Source organism: Pelophylax lessonae (assembly GCF_965119305.1).
Source record: "Pelophylax lessonae genome assembly, chromosome: 1".
In the NCBI taxonomy this organism is placed as follows: Eukaryota; Metazoa; Chordata; class Amphibia; order Anura; family Ranidae; genus Pelophylax; species Pelophylax lessonae.
The window spans coordinates 878,078,801-878,101,145 of record NC_138768.1 but is presented as its reverse complement, the minus strand read 5'-3'; the positions used below and the strand labels follow the sequence as shown (position 1 = coordinate 878,101,145).

Below are 22,345 nucleotides of genomic sequence, written 5' to 3'. Positions count from 1 at the left end.
AAATAGGACGATACGACTCCGGAAAGTGGGGATCCTTGCCCGGTTTAGGTATCAACACTATTAGCGCCTCTCTCATAGAGGGGGAGCAACTCCCGATCCTCATAGAGCTGATTAAAAAGGGCAAGTAGTTTGGGTAACAGGAGTTCAGAATATTGGGCGTAAAACTCCACCGGGAGTCCGTCTAGACCCGGGGACTTTGATCTGGGAAATCCAGACACGGCCTCCGCAATCTCGCCCTCGGTGAGCGGCGCCTCCAGGATCGCGACCTGTTTAGGAGACAACGTCGGGAAATCTACTGTCTGTAGTAATGAATGCATGTCCGAGTGGTCAGTAGGAGCCCTGGAAGTGTAGAGGTCACTAAAGAACGTACGGAACCTGTCCGCGACCCGCGGAGGGTCAGTCAAGGGGGCACCAGAGTCCGCTATCAGGGATATCACTACTGGAGGGCGGTCCTCACAATGTACCAGGTAGGCGAGGAGCTTCCCAGCTCGTTCACCGTGTGCAAACAGTCTTTGCTTCTGAAAGAATAGTTTTGTCTTTGCTCGTTCATAGTCCAGTTGGGTCACTAACTTGGAGGTCAGCTTATACTGGGATTCATTGGCCTGGGTAGGATCCGCCAAATAGGAACTCTCAGCCGTGGCGAGGTTAGCCGTTGCCCGGGAGTAAGCCGCAGCAGAGTCCGCTTTAATGGCCTTAACACGAGATTGTAGAGTGGCTCTGGCATGTAATTTAAACGCCTCCCACACCGCTCCAAGAGAGGCAGTTTGATCGTTATCAGCGAAAAACTGACTCCAGGAGGCATCCAGTGCATTACCCCCCTCCATCAGGGCCAGCCATGCAGGGTTAAGTCTCCAGGCCGGCGGAGGTCTACTGTGGGGCAAGGACAACACCACCCAGTATGGACAGTGATCAGACATGGACCTGGGAGAAAAACCCGCCTTAAGCAATCTGGGAAGCAGGGCTCGGGACAGCAGTATCAAGTCAATTCTGGACATGGTGTGGTGGGATGCAGAAAAACAGGAATACGACCTCTGGGAGGGATATAGCGCACGCCACGTGTCCCGCAACCCAAAACTCTCCAGCAGTCTGGCAAATCTGGTACTACAGGCCGGAGCCAACACCTGGGGAGAAGTGCCTAACCTGTCCAAGGTGGGATCAAGTACATTATTAAAGTCCCCGATCCAGATAGCCGGTAGAGCCGGGTGTTGAGCCAGGAAGGCAAACCCCTCTAATAAAACAGAGCTGGAGAAAGGTGGCGGAACATAGTAGGCCAATAGGAGCATAGATTCACCAAAAATAGAGACCCGTAAAAACACATATCTACCTAGGGGGTCGACATGAGATCCTAGAAGCTGGAAATGGATTGACTTCGTTACTAGTACGGCCACACCTCTAGAATGGGATGTGTAGGCCGAGTGGTACACCCACCCCACCCACGGGCGTTTGAGTGACAGCTGCATGCGCCCATCCAGATGAGTCTCTACCAGGACCAAGATGTCCGCACGCAGCTGCTTGAGGGTATTGAAAACAGCCGTCCTTTTAATCTTGTCCCTCATGCCCCGGACGTTCCACGTCAAAATTTTCAGGGTGGCCGCACCCATTGATTCAAACTTGAAAGGGTAAAGACCTCCAGGATCTCAGTCATGTCCCCCCCGCAAAGGCCAGGGAAACAGTGAAATAAAAGCAGCAGAGGGCAGTCCATGAGTAACACAGAATGCACCACCAGTACCATAACATAAACACAGTTAAGAAACAAGTACTTGCATAGATAAAACAGTTGCACTAAATGTAAAACTTCAACCCCCCACCCTGCCCTGCACCATCCCCAACACGTGCGGGCTTGGATCCCCAAAAAAACAACAAAAAAAGAGTCCCTGAGACATTCAGAACATAGTGTGCATGTAAAAAGCTAAGGGGGAGAAGAGCCAGGACCAGACCACATACTAAATACAATTCCCAGCAGAGATTAGTGCAAAAACGAACAGCTGGTCCAGGGTAAGGAGGGAGCACACTGAAAATAAAAAAGGAGTGAAATAGGGAACATACACCTGACGCAGCAGGTGCAAGGGGCGAGAAAAAACTCGCTGGGCAGCACAGTCTGTGAGACAATTCGACACCACAGGGGGTGCAGAGAAAAAAGAAAAAAGGAGAAAAAACAAATGAAGCATAAAAGAAAAAGGGAGCAATTTGTAAGACTCTCGTGACTTCTGAAAGTAATTCTCCATATGTGTAGCGACATGTATGGTCATCTTGTGGCTTAGATCCGTGCAAATAAAAAACAGTACAGTCCTGGCTCAACGTTGATGAATGTGGTCTTCCCTCTCAGAGGCAAAACCAATATGAAAGTGCATCCAGAGCATCTATGACAATTTGTCAGCTTGCATAGTTCTTCCAGAGATGGTAGATCAGGGGTTTGTCCCGATCTCCCAGGAGGAGAGGGCAGCTCAAACAAGGGGATTCTTGAGGATAGAAGGGAGGGAGAGAGGGCAAATGGGTGGATAGTTCCCCCGGGGATACAATGATGCAGGTCCAGCAGCAGTCTGTGAGATCCAAGAAAGAATATTAGGAGGAAATTTGTGGACTATAAACATTTCTCGTATTGCTGATCAATCTATGGCCCTCCTGTTTGGTTCACGTTTTTCCAACCAGTTAATTGCATCCTCAGGAGATTCAAAGAACATAGTGCGGTCTCCATCTTCCACTCGAAGGCGTGCAGGAAATAACATGGAGTATTTGAGGTTTTTAATGCGTTAGCGGCGTTTAGCTTCTGTAAAGCTCTGTCTGCGTTTCTGGACTTCGGTAGAAAAATCAGGAAAGATGGCCACCCTTACGTTATCTATGGGTATGTTGCCTTTCACCCTTGCCAGCCTGAGTGCAGCATCACGGTCTTTATAATTGAGCAGTTTCGCGATGAATGTGCGTGGGGGAGCACCCTGCGGCGGAGGCCTAGCGGGCATTCTGTGGGCCCTTTCTACCGCAAACGTAGCCGAGAAGGCCTCTCTGCCATAAGTTGTAGTTAGTAATTGTTCCAAAAATGTAGTCGGGTCTTTGCCCTCCGAACCTTCTGGTAGCCCGATAAAACGCAAGTTACACCTACGAAGTCTGTTCTCCATGTCTTCATGTTTTGCAAGGATCTGATTTATTTGGTGCTGCATATGTTCAGAGGCATGTTGTAAAGGCGGGATCGCGTCCTCAATCTCTCCAATTCTTGTTTCAGAGGTTTTAACTCTCTCCTTAAGCAGGTGTAGGTCTTGCCTAATGAGGGAGATGTCCACTTTGACCTCTTCTATTTTAGTAGTGAGAGTAGCTTGCAGGGCCGAAATGGCCCCTAGCACCTTATCCGTGTCAGCGCCTGCCGATCTTCCCCCCTCTGCTACAATACTGGCAGTCTCCCCCAAATCAGCATTGTCATTTCTCCTGAACTTATCCAACTTGGCAACAGTCTCTGGCTTCGATTTTTGGGGGTGCCATAGTCAGGACTTTGTTCGGGCAAAAATGACCAAGTACAGTAGTTATTAGGAGATGAATAGAGGCTGGGGTGCAGCAAGATGGCCGACTGTGCTGAAGTGAAACTAAGTAGCGTCATTAGAGGGCTCAGGCAGCATAAAGAGCCAGAGTGTCCCACAGTACCTTTAAAAGGAGAGATCCGGGCGTCAGGAGGGTCAGAACAGCTCAAAAACCGATCGAGTGGGTGTACCAAGATGGCCGCCAACTTCCAGGAGTAGGCCGAAGCCGGGGACTCACCTAGATTGAGTATCCGGCCGAGAAAAACGTCCGTTTTCGCGAGTCGCCGCCCTGTTCAGGAGCCGTTCCCCTGGATTGGGGTATGTGTGGGAGCACTACAGGAGCCAGCCAGGTCAGCCCAGGGGGATTCCGGAGCACAGGCTGGGTCTATTAAGGAGTAATGTTTAGAGCTCAGCTCACTTGTGTATTACTCCATGCTGTGCCAGGCCACGCCCCCTAAGTGTAGTCACTTTTAATCGGTGGTAACTCTCCAATTACACCAGATTATTAAAGTATTGTTATTGTTGCTGAACGCAATCCTCTAGCATACATATACACATTTATGTGTGGCCTGTGTTCTGGATCCTGAGTGCTGAACTAAAAGGCCCAAATCCTTGGTTGGGAATTCAGGATCTATCTCGGTAGCAACATTTGTGTTATTTCTGATTCTGTTTGCATATTCTTGTTCATCAAAAGTCAAAAGCAGTAAATTGATAATTCACTGCAATACTTGTGGACTCAATTATTCACAATGACAGAACTAATAGTGTCAGACGGGTTGGAGCAGGCTCAGAGCGCAAGAAGTGAATAGGATATCCATGCAACAAGCCACTCCCTCGGGGGCAGGGCACATTTATATTTTAATTTTTAAAATTATTTGTATTCTTTTATTTTTTATTTTTTATATTTCATTCACATATTTGTTCAATTTATTTTGTTCTATTTTTAGTCATTTTCCATCTACTTTCATTATTTTTATTGATTTTTGTATTGATATATTGATTTATATATTTGTGCATTCCTGTACACATGGTCTGAACCTTTTGGTTAGTCCACTGATGTAAGGGAAATGGGACCCATTGAGCGGTACTTTTAGATATTTTTTTCAATCAGTAGATAAAGTTTAACATATAAAAGGGTATAAAAACCTAGGTTCTAATTACGAATTTCCTTTTTAATAGATTGATTCAATATAAGTACATGTTCAGATTATTGTAATTTTTTATGACCAGGTAAACACGTGATGTGGTTTGATCCAATTAAAATTTTTAATGTTGCAGATGGCAAATTATATAGCCTATATTTGATGCAAGTTTTCTTTGACTTATCCAACTTTTTCCTGCTCAATAAGGTTGTGATAGCCGTTTGTGCAAGATTAGTGTGGAGACACCAGCGTTAGAGTGCTGGCAATGTTTCCCTGCTCTAAGATGGCCGAAGTTGCAGAGACTAACTAAGGTTAAGACCGAGGCTTGGTAACAAAGGTTAGCATATAATTTAATGCGCTGAGAGTCAGCACGCTGCCCGTGCGACTAAACGCGTCTGGTCGCGACGTGCTAACGTCACCGTAGTCTCCTGGAAGGACAAGGAGATTTTAGGATACCCGGCCGGCTATTTACATATGCGCATCTTGATTTCGATGCAAGTGCATTACTATTTATTCAATTAATATTTGTAGCGGTTTTACACTATGGCCATTTTATGGTCTTTCCTATAGGGAGCGACATTCTAACACTGAGGAGGTGGAAGTGAGGAAACAGACAGACATTGAGGATTACCTCGTGATTCCTCTGTATCCAAGAGGCCCTGGCGGGGTTAAGCCACAAGTGTTGCTGACCTTACAGGTCCTTATTATCTGGTAAGAGACCAACCAAATTTGGTGGAGGATTTTCCACTTGAGTGTTGAAAGTCACCTAAATATTGCAAGGATATGAAGATTGGAGTCCTATTTTACTTCATCGATGGTGTTTTTATTGATGTGAATGGACTTTTTCCTGTTTATTTATGCTCATATAACGCATCTAATAGACTTTTTCACAATTTTATGTTTTCACAAGAATTTTTTGTTATTCAGCGCAACTTTATTTGTTTTTTGTTACTTTCTGGTGGTCTCACATAGTTCATGCTTCTTCTTGGATGTAAGCGCAGATATTAACTGTTTTATCTCTAAAAGTATGCCCTCAAAAGAAACGGCTAGCAGTGATAAATAATAAATTCTATTTTTTTATTTCATGGTAAAATCTGTTTGGTCTCTTCCTCTGAAATTGTGATCTAGTAAATAGGCTGACTGCCTGGTCAAGGTACAGGTAAAGACCCCACGCAGAGGAGGTGATATTTTCAAAATGCTATGTAGAGGAGAGGTCTTCTGGATACTTAAGATTGCAAGCGAGAATACCAAAAGGTTTAAACTTTGAATAGGATGTAACATATTTTTATGAATTTGTATATGGAGGGGTTTTTTGCCTTTTGCGGGTGACAGAGGTTTTCCATTTTATTGTGGTCTCTTTTTCTTGCGGTCCGTTTTAGTTGAAGACTTTATGAGGTTTTCATTGTAGTATGTATGTTTCATTTAGGTGTTGCTTGTATTGATTGGCCCTCTTTTTCTCCCCTTGTTCTTCCCTTTATTGTGTCGGAGTGCACGGAGGAGCTTGTGACAGATTGAGATATTTGCATTCCTTTAATGGGGTTATGTTGATATACAAGGTCTACCCTCTGTACACTCTGCGACAACTGGGTCGTGTCCTCTGTATTACTCTGAAGTTTTACTTCATTTATTTATTTATTTTTTTTAAACTCCAGACCTAAATCCATTTGAGAATCTGTGGCAAGACTTGAAAACTGTTGTTCAGATGCTCTCCATCCAATCTGACAGAGCTTGAGCTATTTTGCAAAGAATGTGCAAAACTTTCACCCTCTAGATGTGCAAAGCTGGCAGAGACACCCCAAAAAAGACTTGCAGCTGTAAATGCAGCAAAAGGTGGTTCTACAAAGTATTGACTCAGGGGGCGGAATACAAATGCATGCCACACTTTTCAGATATTTGTAAAAAAGTTTGAAAACCATTTATAATTTTCCTTCCACTTCACAATTATGTGCCACTTTGTGTTGGTCTACTCTATTACATAAAATCCCAATAAAATAAATGTAAGTTTTTGGTTGAAACATGACAAAAATATGGAAAATTGCAAGGGGTATGAATACTTTTTTTAAGGCACTGTACAAACTCTACTAAGGTGGTTATAATAAAAGCAGATGCTACAACTCTGTAATTGGTCAAATTAGCCATTTTACCTCCCCTGGTGTCATGCGACTCATTAGTGTTACAAGGTCTCAGGGAGCAGGTGTGTTAAATTTGGTGTTATCACTCTCACTCTCAATCTCTCATACTGGTCACTGGAAGTTCAACATGGCACCTCATGGCAAAGAACTCCCTGAGGATCTGAAATAAACAATGGTTGCTCTACATAAAGATGGCATAGGCTATAAGAAGATTACCAAGACTCTGAAACTGAGCTGCAGCACAGTAGCCAAGACCATACAGCGGTTTAACAGGACAGGTTCCACCAAAGAAGGTGAGTGCACATTCTCTCTCAGCGTCATATGCAGAGGTTGTCTTTGGGAAATAAACCTATGAGTGCTGCCAGCATTGCTGCAGAGGTTGAAGGGATGGAGGCTCAGCCTGTCAGTGCTCAGACTATAGGCCGCACACTGCATCAAATTGGTCTGCATGGCTGTCATCCCAGAAGGAAGCCTCTTCTAAAGATGATGCACAAGAAAGCCCGCAAACAGTTTGCTGAAGACAAGCAGAATAAGGACATGGATTACTGGAACCATGTCCTGTGGTCTGATGAGCCCAAGATAAACTTATTTGGTTCAGATGGTGTCAAGCGTGTGTGGTGGCAACCAGGTGAGGAGTACAAAGACAAGTTGGTCTTGCCTACAGTCAAGCATGTTGGTGGGAGTGTCATGGTCTGGGACTGCATGAGTGCTGCCGGCACTGGGGAGCTGCAGTTCATTGAGGGAACCATGAAAGCCAACATGTACTGTGACATACTGAAGCAGAGCATGATCCCCTCCCTTCGGAGACTGGGCCGCAGGGCAGTATTCCAACATGATAACGACCCCAAACACACCTCCAAGATGACCACTGCCTTGTTAAAGAAGGCAGATGAGGTGAGGGTAAAGATGATGGACTGGCCAAGCATGTCTCCAGACCTAAACCCTATTGAGCATCTGTGGGGCATCCTCAAAACGGAAGGTGGAGAAGCGCAAGGTCTCTAACATCCACCAGCTCTGTGATGTCGTCATGGAGGAGTGGAAGAGGACTCCAGTGGCAACCTGTGAAGCACTGGTGAACTCCAATACCCAAGAGGGTTAAGGCATTGCTGAAAAATAATGGTGGCCACAAAAAATTGACACTTTGGGCCCTAATTTGGACATCTTCACTTAGGGGTGCACTTACTGTTGCCAGCAGTTTAGACATTAATGGCTGTGTGTTGAGTTATTTTGAAGGGACAGCAAATTTACACTGTTATACAAACTGTACACTCACTACATTACTACATTACATTGTAGCAAAGTGTCATTTCTTCAGTGTTGTCACATGAAAAGATATAATAAAATATTTACAAAAATGTGATGGGTGTACTCACTTTTGTGAGATACTGTACAGGCAAAACGAACAAACCCTTCTAGGCCTATACAACACACTATTAGGTGCCTGAATACAAAACAAGAATAAATAAACCCCAACAGGGGTAAATGACAAGCAAATACACAAGTGATTAGGTAAATAAAAAAATGATAAAAGGGAAATACATAAAACACCAGCCAGCCCCTCTAAACATTGGGCAGTGAAGTAGGTGATAAACAAAATAAACTGATGTAAAAGTAAACATATATAAAAACAATCAAAATATCAATAGATCCCAAATAAATGTGTAAACAAACACAGCTGACAATCAAATACATATGTGCAAAACATATAAAATATTTAACAGAATGTGAAATATATAAATAAAGTCAAAATTAAGTTCAGTCAATAGTGCAAGGTCTAGGTTTTAGTCGCTGCGTAGTTTCCTGCTTTTTCTTATAGTCCTGCGTCACTCCTCTATTTGGTAGCCACAGATAACGTAACTCCTGCAGATAGGTACATCATGCCCGGTGTCACGTCGGATAATGCCTTCCGTCGGACAGTGCATCAGACGGACTGCGCATGCGCGGTAAATGATAATTATTGCGCGTGCGCAGTCCCCGTCAGATGCATTTTTCGACGGGAGACAGTGCACGGGAAGAATTATAAGACATAGCAGCGAACAGCTGACAGAGGAGGCGGGGCTGAGGTGGGACAGAGATGCCGCCGTGTCATTGAGGAGGCGGTACGGAGGCAAACGTAGAGGCAGGACGGAGTACTGTATACTAAATAATTATAGTAATATAAAAATAAATGAAGAAATACCAAATATAACAAGTGACGGGGGTATAGCTATCTGACAGAACACCGCCGCTGACACGTGGGGGGGATCTGGAAGCTGGAGTAAAAATGCCACTGATTATATTTCATATCCCCAAGGTAAGAACTTCTTACCTCAATTCCCGTCTGCCTGGCTGAACCCCCCTTCCCTTTCCACCTGGCTGCATCTCCCTCTCTCTCCTGTCCACCTGGCTCCAACATCCCCTCCACCTGGCTGCATCTCCCCTTGCCTCTGTAAACCTAGCTCCAACATCCCCTCCACCTGGCTGTATTCTCCCCTGTCCACCTGGCTGCATCCTCCCTCTCCCCTGTCCACCTGGCTCCAACCTCCCCTGCACCTGGCAACATCCCCCCTCTCCCCTGTCCACTCTAACTGGTTCCACTGATGGCAAGCTTGGATGTTCAAGGACAACTGGGAGGTCCGGCAAATTGTTTGCACACAGACATGCTTGAGAGCTGAATGAGAAAATGTCTATCGTAGGTAATCCTGTCTTGTTTGATGTTTGTTGGAGTCTTTTGTGGAGTTTCAGAGGATTTGGGAATCACAGGATCCTTCACTATACCATTAAGCTGGCCAATAGAGCACCACAAACTGTGGTTATTGTTGATGTCTTTATTACAGCAATACATAATTTCAGCCTGAATATTTGTCATCAAATGCTTTGTCAGGTAAACTGCGGCGAATAGGTCATGCTGGCTGAAGAGGTTTGCCTATTAATTTTCTAACTTCCATTCATTGCCCAGTAGCTGGCCCCAACCAGTCCTTTGATGTGGTGGCTGTAAATACAGAAAATAACTGTTGATCCTGCCGGAAATGCAGTGTTCCTGTGACTTCCCGTGAGCTTTCTCCTGCTGCAGGGCGGCTGAGCCCGCTTCGGTCCCGCACACAGCGGCTGAGCCGGCTCCGGTCCCGCACACAGCGGCCATGTCAGGGTGGAGAGCTCCGTGTCCGCCTCTCATTTATTTATTTTGTATGATGGTTGTAATTCAATGAAAATGGATATGGACATTGGTGTTCTGCTATCTTTATATGTATGGTCGCATTGTATCTTTCCTGCGATCCGGGTGGATACTTCAAGGAGTTGATTGGTTTTCCAATTAAGCTGTGGTGACCACTATATGGATCGCAGTGAAAGCACAAGTTTTTCAGCAATGAATAAGCGAACCTGATTCGTGAAACACGTCTGCTGTTTGAGGCATCTTTTCATTCGGCTGTCATGTTTTTGGAGAAATAAAGACTTTTTATCCGCTAACACTGCAGTGCTGTCAAACCATTTCGTTACTTCCATGGTCCACAGACTAGACGTGCACCCGTAGAATAACTAGTCTCTCACCTGGAGTGGCATCAACTCCTTTGTGATAGTGACTGCCTGGTCTTTCGCTCTTAAATTAGGGCCTAGTAGAAAGACTGAAATAGCCTGCAACAAAAGTCCGTACAACATTTCTGGATATTGTCTCTGAAACATTACAGTTGAATTTTTATTTCATGATAAAAAAAAAATTAATATTTTCCACTTACTTTCATTGCAACCCACTCACTCTTCAGTTATTGTACTCTGAGTGTGGCTTTGGTCTCTAAGATATTGCATTCTAATTTTTCTTTAAGAATAAAAATTGACCGTGTCTGTTCAATATAGGATTGTGGTTTAGAAATGTTTTGTGCACTTTGTCAAAATTAAGACAACACAGTGCGGTATCAGTTTTAAAAAACGGATACTACAAAACTCTTTTGCTACTGGCCCATTTGTATGAAGTTTGGGGGTTTGTATTTAGCTTTTAGTAAAAAAGATACATTTTCTAGGACTTTTAAATCTGTTGTAGCTGATACTTTCACCAGTCAATTAAGGTCTATTACTATTGAAAAAAAAAAAAACAAACAAACAGGTGTGCCACAGGAAAAAAACTACCTAAAAAAAAAAAAAAAAAAGTATTTAAAAAAAAGTAAGAATGAGATGATGCTGCTATATATTTAAACTAAGCTAGTATTACTAGTAACTAATCTTGTCTTTGGTAATTAAAATTTCAAGCACTGCATTAAAATTTCATATTTGTGTTTTCATGTTTAAATGTGGATAGCTTCCATACAAATTTTAAAATTCATGATAAACCTGTCTGGTCTATGGCATTTGAAATTTTGGCCTAGTAAATAGGATTACAGTGTGTATCGAGACAATATTTTTTTAGCTTGTCTCAGAAATAAATACACTATTTCAGAACAAAACTGGCTGGTCCCTTCTGAAATTGCGGCTTTATAGAATAAAGACTGACAGTGTGCAAGGAGTCTGTACAATATTTCTGGCTATCGTCTCACTAATAATACTTTATCTCAAAGTATGGCCTTGAAAAATGGCTAGCAGTGTGCATTTTTTTCAAAGAAAATTAAGGATTGAGGTGATGCCTTAATCTATGTGTTTTAATTGTGAAATAAAAAAAAATGTATTTTGTATTAAAGTTTTTACACCTTGAATAACCTTGACATAACAGCATGTAGTTACTGTACATAATTAATCAGGGTTAGCAAACATGATTTATCAATACGTTTGTCTACAAAATAGATTTAAAATAATAATGTTTTCTAAGATAAATAATGTGCAGAAGAATTTCAGGGGGTGGTGCGGTGTAATTTCCCCAGCCCCTCAGAAAAGGAAATGAGTCAGCTACAGAAACTAGTCAATTTGAAGGAATGCAATGCAGGCTGTGCTAGGAATTTGTGTTTGTGAGGAATCAGCAAAAGCATATTTAGTTTGAAAAAGGGACGATCCAAACCACCACTGATGTCATTCCATTGCCACATTCTGACTTCAGGATGCTTTCTGCCATAACTCTGCAACATTTCCAAAACAAAACTTTGCACGGGTTTTACAGCAGCTTCCCTGGTAAACTCCTGCACAAGTTTTACAGCCGCTTCCCTGGTAAACTCCTGCACAAGTTTTACAGCCGCTTCCCTGGTGAACTCCTGCACAGGTTTTACAGCCGCTTCCCTGGTGAACTCCTGCACAGGTTTTACAGCCGCTTCCCTGGTGAACTCCTGCACAGGTTTTACAGCTGCTTCCCTGGCGAACTCCTACAGATGTCTACAGGACTACCTGATGTGCCTTTTATCCTAATATATATTTTAATATGCGAGAGCAATTTTACATGTGTTGGTAATAAAAGTATACTTAGATGGTGGTGCCCCGTCTTTTGAATTTAGTTTTTTATATATCCCGCTTAGTGGGCCTCCATTTTTTTTTGTTTTTCTCTAAGGCCCCCCCCCCCTTCATGGTTCCTTCCTTCTGTGAATCGGAATGGAGTATATTTGTAAACCAAAACAAGGGAACTATGCCCATAAACTATTCAAGGGCTGGTCTACCATTCCCCAATGGAGGAGGATGTGGGAGTTGGGAGGGATGTGGATGTACTACGATTGGAACTTTACGTAGATATTTATGCCCAAATCCTGGGATATATTATAGCAAGATAAATTTTCTACAGAAAATAGCATCCATCTATTGCCTGCTGTGGTGGGGTCCCACGTGAGACTGGTCCAACTTGCACTTGTGAGCCATCCCCTGGGAGGACCGTAATGGCCCCCTCGGAGGTATCTGGCTATGAGATGTCGGGTGTCGGCAGGAGATGGTACCTGTGGTCAAATTACTTTTGGAAAATGAATACATTTGTGAAGTTTGGTAAGCATTAGATACTTTCTGAAACTATGAAAAAGAAGACTAATGTTGTTGAATCAAGATATTCACATTTATATCTGTAATATTTTCTCATTTTCTCCCTTTTTGTTGTTTTTCCCACAATGGTATTTTAAAGGCTTTTATGAAATCTTGGCCTTTCACTGGGTGAATAGAGTTGCTTAAGTTCCTGATGAAGCAAGGACTTACCCTGCGAAATGCATTGAACGAGCAATCACCTATAATTTACTACTGTCACCACAATGTTTGTATGCTGCTATAATTATGCTATGTGTTTTTTGTATTGATGATTTTACCAAATAAACTATGTCTGGTATTTTACTATGTTGTTGCTTACCTTCATACTACAGATAATAGATCCATTATAGTCCCACATCCTCTCCTCCCCCTTTTTTTCATTGGGTTCTAGGACCAGTGGAATCCCCATTTTCTTTAATACATGAACCAGGGATGAGGATCTGTTATCCGGATACGGGTTAACCTATTCTAAACAATCTTTCACAGGGGTGAAAAACCCTATATTTTTGCATTAACACAGTTTCCTAACATTTTTTGTTATATATATCGTTCTCGCTTTTGTACCTAGATGTTTATGAACATATAGATTGCCTGATCGGTCCCCCTCGGTGAGGTATACCCTCCATTTGGTGGGGACATCCCTTTAGGGGGTTCGATATACTCTTCTTAATTAACTTGATCTAGAAATTTTGATTCTATTAGCGCTTTTGTGTTTGTATACCTGTATCACCCCTACATACATACCGGGGCCACAGCCACGTTGTGCATCATGCAAAACTGGATGTGGATTTGTTGAGTCCTCTCAGTGTGCGTGACTTATACTTTGTATTTTTGTTTTTGTCTTTTGTTTTTTGTTTTTCCTTTTGGTTTCTCTAGCTTTTGTTGCTTGTCTTGGGCTCTGGCTGTGCCTTCTCTGTCCTAACGGACCTGTCACTATGGCCCAATTATGCGGAGCAGGCTGGGAAACCTTCTTGGACACCCTCGAACAAACATGTGCCTCACATAATGAGCAAGATGTAAGCCTGGAGTGGAGGTAAAACTTCCATAAACTTAAAAAGCTACTTGAACCTAAGTCCAATCTTGGTTGGCACATTCGCTACTTTGATAAATACCTGAAAGATAATGTAAATCCTCTTGGACTACGCATCCAGGTGTTTCCTTCATTCGAGGTCACGGATAATCAGTTCCGTGAACTTTGGGAAAAAAATTTAACGCAATGTTCGGCCAGGATGATGGAACTCCTTAGAGATAAATATAAAAAGGATTTAGGGGAGGTGGATAAGGAAATTACCCTGCTGCAGGAGAAAAAAAAACTACTCCGCAGAATGCCGAATATACCAAAACGTGAACAGGATCTAATACAACAATTAGAAAGATTTAACAGAAATCGAATTATGAAAAAAGATTTTAAATTTCACAAAGATAAATTGGCATTTGCGGGGGGATACGCCTACAAATGGCAAAAAACAGCTTGGCCAAGAGGAGGAAAGTCAATGAGGAACAGACCCCCCCATGAAATGGAGCTGACGAGATCTGGGTCTGACACCTCCCTTTTATCGGCAACCTCCTCACAAAGATCCAATGCCTCTTCCATAAGGGGGAAAACTGGAAGAGGTCACCCATCCAAGAGGGGAATGGGCGGCCGTTCAGATATGGTTCTCCAAGGTAAAGCAGGTAAAACGGCAGCATCACCATACAAAACTACCCCTAAACCCAAACAAAACATTAATAGCTTTAGAGGAGCAAATGGTGGCAACGCACAAGGTGGTGAATCTTCCCGTATGTCCATGTTCAATACCAATGCAGGCATATCCCAATATGCACACATGGGAGCCACTCCCAAAACTAACAGGGAGTCACTGACCCTGGAGTTGGACGGTGCGTCCCCTTTGGTGAATACCCCAGCACAGGGGGCACTATCGCTGCCCCCCGTGCTGGGTGACAAGAAGTTAGGACCAATGGATCAACATGTGATCAAACAGAGTTAAAAAGTGGCAATTTGGATGTGATCAATCTATCTTCATACGATCTGTCACCAATCAAAGTGGAGGTGCTAACCCTCGGTCTAAGCTTTTGCCCACTAGATAGACTTGTTAAGTTTGAATTGGTCATAGATTTGCATCTTTTCGCAAGGAACCTGACCTTTAGGTACCTATTTGATAAGGAAAAGGACTCTGTCCGAACAAATGATGAAACCTTTAAAGACTTTAAAATATAAGATTACAAAACATTAAAAATCATGATGCAACTTCTGGCTGAGAACGAACAATATGGGGGTGAAAGCGATGACTCCTTGTCGTCCTCTGACGACGAGTCACTGCTCGTAGATAGTCCACATAAATATAGGGCCAAATCCAAGGTCTTTCAAAAACTCCAAACCTGCCCGGCTGTCTGGGCTTTTCTCAGACAGTCGATTAAGAACATTGAATTATTGTCACCCTCCACACATGTTGCACACAACCTTAGTGATGCCCAAAGACAGGCACTTGATCACTTGATCCATAACGACCACATTGTCATTAAACCATCCGATAAGGGGGGCAATGTGGTCGTTATGGATCGTGATCAATATGTGGATATGTGCAATAACATTCTTTCTAATGAAGAGTGGTATATGTGGGTGTCCCCGGATATAATCCAACACAAAACAGAGGCATTCAATGCTTTATTGCGGGGAGCGTACGATGAAGGTATTATTGATCAAGATCTGTTTGGTTATCTATAGTGTTGAGCGAACACGGACTGTATTATTTACTGTATGTTCGGGTTTAAAATCCGTGTTCGGTAATTTTATTTCCTGTTTTGTATGTAATGGCGCGGTTTTAATGGTGGGCTTTCAACAGCCAATCAACAAGCGTTTAACTGGTGTGCCATAGAAGCCATCACAGCCATGCCTACTAATGGCATGGCTGTGATTGGCCAGCTGAAGCATGTGACCCATGTCTTTATAAGCTAGAGACACAGCGCGCTGTGCGTCAGTCTGTTCTAGTGTAGGGGGAGAGCACAGACAACGGTGCTGGCTGCTGCTGATTAGGAACAGACAGGGAAAAAAAACATTGTGCCCAAAAAGAATGCAAGAACAGGTCAGAGTGTAGGCAGGGAAAGATAGAAAAGAATTTTAGGGACAGGCTGGAGAGAGTAGGCAGGGAGAGATTAGGAGACACAGGACAGAACAATCGTCCGTTAGCGATCTACATCGATTTTGCTGTGTGGGGGGTGGTGCAGTGAACGATCTTTTTGCCTTAACTTGAGCCCACTGAGGAGGAGGAGGAGGAGGGAGAAAAAAATATATATTTTATCAGTCTGTTGTGTGCAGCGTTCAGCTATATTTTACTACAGAGTGCTGTTCTAATCTATTTAAAAATTACAAATTTAAAAAGGGGAATTTTTTTTTTCCCCTTCATGTGTTCACATGTGCTATTGGAAAAATCACCAATTTTATATACTTTTTTCTATTCCGCTATTCAATATACACCCTTTTAGGGTGAAAAAATTAAATTGCGGCATAGTCTGTATCGGTACGTGTGAGATACACCTTTTAAATTTGTTTGGCGCATCGCCTTCCACCGCCGAGGATTGCAGGGCGCTTCAGTTTGCCTCCTGTTCCGAACTCCTCCTACTACTCTTCCTCCCTTTAGGGTACAAAAAATTTTAATCAGGGCCTAGTCTGTGTTTGTACGTGTGAGATACACCATTTTATATACTTTTTTCTATTCCGCTATTGTAGAATTATTTTATTAATTCGGCTTGATCATGGATTTTGTAATTATGCAGGTTCTCTTTACCCTTGTTACTGGGAAGCCTAGGCATAAGGTCAAAACCAAAATAGCAGTTTGAATGTCATTCTTGTCCAGTTGTCTCCCTTCTTTTGTCCAGAATTCATTGCTTGAGAGGTCAATAGGTCAGTGGCTAACTTGTCAGATATAGCTTCAGAGATATTTGAGACATACTTAACTAGACACGTGAACATATCTTTTATGTCAAGAATAATGGGTTATCTATAATAGAGTTAGTATTTAAGTTACTTATTTAAGTAAATTAACTGTTTAATAGAGTGTAAAGAATTGTGTGTTGTGATATGTGTGTATATATATATACATAATATTGAAATTGATTATCCTTTTGTAAGTTTGGTTACAGTTGTAAAAGAATGTATATGTCACAAAGGTTATCTATTCTGAATCAGGAAAGGTCATTTCATACTACAGTGTATTTTGAGAATACTACTATATGTTTCTGTCAATCAAAGTAGTATCAGTCTAAGTCAGCGTTTTGGTCATATACATATTAGGAATTATTACTAATATGGGCATCACACATTTAGCTTAAACTGTATTAGGTCATAACTGCATTATGAGTCTTGACGGTCTGAAACAGTATAAAGACAGTGTCCTGGAGCCCAGATGGCAGGACATCACATACAACCACACACCTCCTTCACACTGAAGACTTAACACGTACATATTGAAACCTCATTTCATTGTTTTCTTTAGGCCTACACACTCAAACTACAATAGCTGTTTCTCAGTCCTCTTTGGAAGCAGAGCTAGCAGGCAACTAATTTTTCTTACTTATTCACTTACAATGTACTGAACTGTACTTACTTTTTACATTGTATTTATGCTTGATGTACCAAGTGTGTTTGAATAAAATCACACTTTGTTTAAGCCTGGCTAAAGAACTATTTGAACACAACGCCTGAAAAGACGCTACAGATATTTTTTTAATATCAGCAACATTTTACATTTTGGCGAATGCCAGCCATTGTCGTTTTTTTTTTCTTCCCACTTGCTGAGAGGGGAGTTTGGCGCAATTTTGTGTCCAAGTTGGAAAGAAAAACAACGATCAAAAGAACCTAGAACAGAGGCTTTGGTGTTCCATCAGACGTGGACAAGAAGTCCAGTGAAGTAATAGCCGGCTGAAGACGAGAAAATCTTCTGATTACGGTGAGTAAAAGTCATGGAATTTATTGATGACCTAGCTAGAGACAGTAAGCTAGAGTTTAAAGATGTGTCTTTTTATCCAAATGACAGTCATTTATGGGCATATATGTACAAGGAATGTTTACAAGCTAATGTTCAGATAGACAAATCTAAATTTACTGTAAACAAACAGAGTAAGAAGATCTCTAATATCTTACAGTTGGTAAGAATTTTCAACAAAATGCTACTTAATGTTACTTTACCTGCCAAAAGTATTAGTACATTACAACAGACAGAATGTAACACTGTACAGAACACAGGGATTCATGAAAATTTGTCCCAAGACTCTCTTAATTGTCCAAACTGTGAAATTTTCTGTAGTTATATAGAGGATCTTGAGGAACAAATTAACTCAAAAACAAATGTTTTGTCACAACAAAAGAATGACAGTAGACAGGTTTCTACTATAACAAACGGACAGACTGCTTCTACGTCAAAAACGCAAGCTTCATATATTCCGGATACTTCTGAAATAGGAGACAATGACGGTGAGGATGACGCAGAGGTTAGGAAGAAAAAACTACTAGACCGTGCAGCAAAATTAAAGTTGAAAATACATGACCAATTAATGAAAGTTTTAAAGGAAATTCCATCATACAGTTTAAATTGCGATGCATTTTTTAACGCAGATATATTTGAGTCATACACTGACAGATACAATTTGAAAGATGAGCAACGTAATCATATATTTTACCTTTGGTTACCTGCACACTATGCACGACGATTAACAAAATCACCTTTTATTGATGCTAATGGACAGGAAAGACATGGTGACGAATCTGATAGATTACGACAATTGATACTATGCACAACAGGTGAGGAAGTTCCGTCAATTGACACAATAGATGCATTACAGACATCTATTAGAGAGGATCCCTTTGAATTTAAAATTAAATTCTCAAAGGCATACAAAATGATTTTTGGTGTTGACGATGAAAATGACACTGGAATGATACATTTATTTGTGAAAAAGTTTAAATATCTTGACCCAACTACATTAGCGATTGCTTATGATAAGACTTCTTTGTCAGAAGCTGCTAGCTTCATTGATAAAGTTAGAAGACAAATGAAACAGGGCAATCTTAAGTCCAAGATCGCTCTAGTTCATAATGACACTTTAAATAGGAATAGTCATACCCCAACTAAGACAGGACTGACTGTTGCTACTAGAAATGACAAGTACAAGCAAATGAGAAAGAGAGATCCCATTACTTGTTACTATTGTCAAAACCCTGGTCATTTAAAATGGCAATGTAAAAAATTCTTGAGGGATGTGCAGATGAAACAGTCAAGAGACATAGGTAAAGAAAATGGACTTATACCTCTTGAACCATCCGCACCTCCTCGTCCAAATATAACTCAATCTTCTTCTCCTTATGCTCCTCTGATAAAACAAATCAGAGAATTATCAATCAGCAACGGTATGAGTGAACAGAGCTTGCAATCAGCCACTGTTGATTCAAATCCATTATTGCCTACCCCCTGACTAGAAAACAAAAAGGAAATAAAGTCCCATCATCTAGAATATGTAACACCAATAAGTCTAGATAAAAGTGGGCGTCCCTACATTAAAGCTAAATTGAATGGACAAAAACTCAAGTTCCTAATTGATACAGGTGCTGAAATTTCAATTACTGGTGTAAGACTACCTCTTGAGACAGACGCAGCTGTTTGCACAGTTGTTGGATTTAATGGATCAGGTAATTCTAAAGCTTCTAAGAGTAAACAGGTTTCATTCGAAGTTCCTGGTTATTTAGATACTGAAATTGATATTTGGTATTGTCAAGGTGCAGAGAACATTATTGGTACAGATGTCATTCAACAAAGAGGTTGGATAATTGACCTAGGTAATGGTGTTATCTGGAAAGGTTCCATTAATCGTAAGCCTGTGGTAATTGACCCAGCAGATTACTGTGAAGTCGGCAGCATTTGTTTAGCTGAAGTGATTGCTGAAGACCATAAATGGCCAGATGTCGGTGACAATCAGGAGCTAGAACAATTGGTCAAATCATTCAAAAATCTGTGGAGCCAAGGTAAAAATGAGGCAGGATTGTTCAAAGATGTTGAAGTGGATGTGCAAGGACGTGACCCACCAGCTCAGAAACAATACAAATTGCCACCGGAGTCAATTGAACCAGTGTCAATTGTAATACAAGAACTTTTGCAACAAGGCATTATTAGGAAAACAAATTCAGTTACAAACAATCCATTATGGGTAGTACCTAAAAGAGATGATCCTAGTTCATTCAGGCTTCTGGTTGACCTCAGAATGCTGAATAAATATACTCCAAATTGTGCCCCATTAGTCGCAGAAACACCTGACATAATGTCCCGAATTGATGCAAAAGCAAAGGTGTTCTCTGTGATTGACATTGCAAATGGATTTTTTTCGATTGCTTTAACCAAAAGTTGTCAATATAAATTTGCATTTTCATTCCAAAACGAGCAATATACTTTCAATCGTCTTCCTCAAGGCCTCCATCTTAGCCCAAGTGTATTTCATCAGGCTTTAGCAAAAGTCTTATCAAAATTTTCTAGGCCAGACTGTATTCTACAGTATGTGGACGATATTTTATTGTCCTCTGAAAGTAAGGAAGAGCATTTAACTCTTTTGGCAGAATTGTTTGATCTGTTGCAAGATGCAGGTCTCAAGCTGAATACTCGTAAAGTACAGCTCATGAAACGCGAGGTGAAGTTTCTCGGTATTCAGATCAGTCCGGGAAAACGTCAACCTTTGCAAGAAAGGGTTAATGCTATTGCTGCACTTCCTGTACCAACTACATTTAAATCTCTAAGACAGTTCCTAGGATTAGTGAATTTTTCAAGAGAGTTCATTGAGTCATTTGCTGAGAAAGCAAAATGTTTGTATGAACTTCTGAAAAACAATGAGGAAAATGGTTTTGGTCCTTGGACTGAAGTTCATCAACAAGCTTTTGAATCTTTGAAGAAAGCTTTGCAGACTGCACCAGCCCTAGCTACAGTAGAAAGACAAGCACCGTTTGCTTTGCAGGTGCATACATCTGAAAAAGCAATTTCTTCTGTGTTGCTTCAATTACAAGGAGGAAATTGGAGGATTTTGGGATATTTCTCTAGGATTTTAACTCCAGTCGAGAAAGGTTTTGACACATGTGTGAAACAATTGGTAGGAGTTCACTATGCAGTAAAAGCAACTGAGCACATTGTAGGATTCAACAAAATTATCTTACAAACACCTCATTCCACCCTGAAATTTCTCCTTGAGAAAAATGTTCCAGGTGTTTCAAATCAAAGATTTTCACAATGGTTGTTGGCCTTATCACCTAAACAGATCCAGGTTGAACATAATGCAAAGTATGTACTTCCTCAGTTGATGGAATATAATGGATTGGAACATGAGTGTTCATGTGAGGTCCAAGATTCCTACTCTCCTCTGTTTCGCAGAGAAGCAGAGAAGACTGATGAACCAGTGTTCGTGGATGGTTCACGATACTGTGTTTCAGGAGAGTATTTTGCAGGCTATGCAATCTGGTTTCCAAATAGAGGATATGCCATACAGCACAGACTTCCAGGACATTTTTCAGCCCAAAAGGCAGAACTGTTAGCCGTAGAAACAGTACTGACTGTAAACAATGAAGAGAACCGCGGTCCACTAGCAATCTATAGTGACAGTTCATATGTAGTGCGTTCTCTTACTGACTACTTGCCAATTTGGAAAAGAAGAGGTTTTGTTGATGCCTCAAACAAAGTATTGGTACATAAAGAAACACTACAATCAATTTTCACACTAGCAGAGAAAAACCCTTGTGTTTATTCTATTGTGAAAGTTCCAGCTCATAAAAAAGACAATGATGAGTTAAGCATAGGTAACAGGACAGCTGACACATTAGCAAAAGAAGCAGCTGTTATTGAACAGTCAGAGATTCCATCTGAAGCAGTTTCAGTGAGTGTAGTCAGACAGACAGATACACAGATTCCTTCATTTGCAGAAGAACAGAAAAAGGATCAATCCCTTTCTGCTTCTCAGGTTGATCCAAAATCTCCCTTTGTTTGTGAAAACGGGATTTTGTGTCATGACTTAAACGGAATTCTGCGTCCTGTTATACCAAAACATTTGCAGGTGGAATTCACAAAATACAATCATGAAAGCTTAGGCCATGTAGGTAAGCAGAAGTTACTTGAGGTTCTCAGAGAGAAGTTTTTCTGGGAAAAAATGGAAGAAACTGTAGACAGTGTAATTCAATCTTGTCTAATTTGTGCTCAAGTAAACCCCAGACCAAAGGGACAAAAACCTCCCTTACAAAGAGTTCCTCCAGCTAATGGTCCATGGTCCACATTACAAATTGACTATATAGGACCACTGCCAACAGGAAAAAACGGTTTGAGATTTGCTCTCGTAATCATAGACGTTTTTTCAAAATGGACAGAGATATTACCGGTGCGCGCAGATGATGCACTAACAACTGCAAAAATGTTGATTAATCATGTTTTTCCCACTTGGGGAATCCCTATGAACCTCAGTTCAGATCGAGGAACGCATTTTACAGGTAAAATAATGCAAGCAATGTGCAAAATTTTGGGTATTCAACAAAGATTTCATGTTCCATACCATCCACAATCTGCAGGTATTGTAGAAAGAATGAACAGGACTATCAAGTCCAGAATTGCAAAAATACTTCTGGACAAAGGTAGTACATGGGTTGATGCCGTAC

At 41.5% G+C, this 22,345-nt stretch overlaps 1 protein-coding gene across 1 annotated transcript in view; it reads left to right on the top strand.

The window, feature by feature from the left end:
- The window catches only part of LOC309550539 (uncharacterized protein), a gene marked incomplete at both ends in the record, with an annotated part of 1,004,737 nt that overhangs the window by 861,761 nt on the left and 120,631 nt on the right, over positions 1-22,345 (top strand). The window lies entirely within an intron of this gene.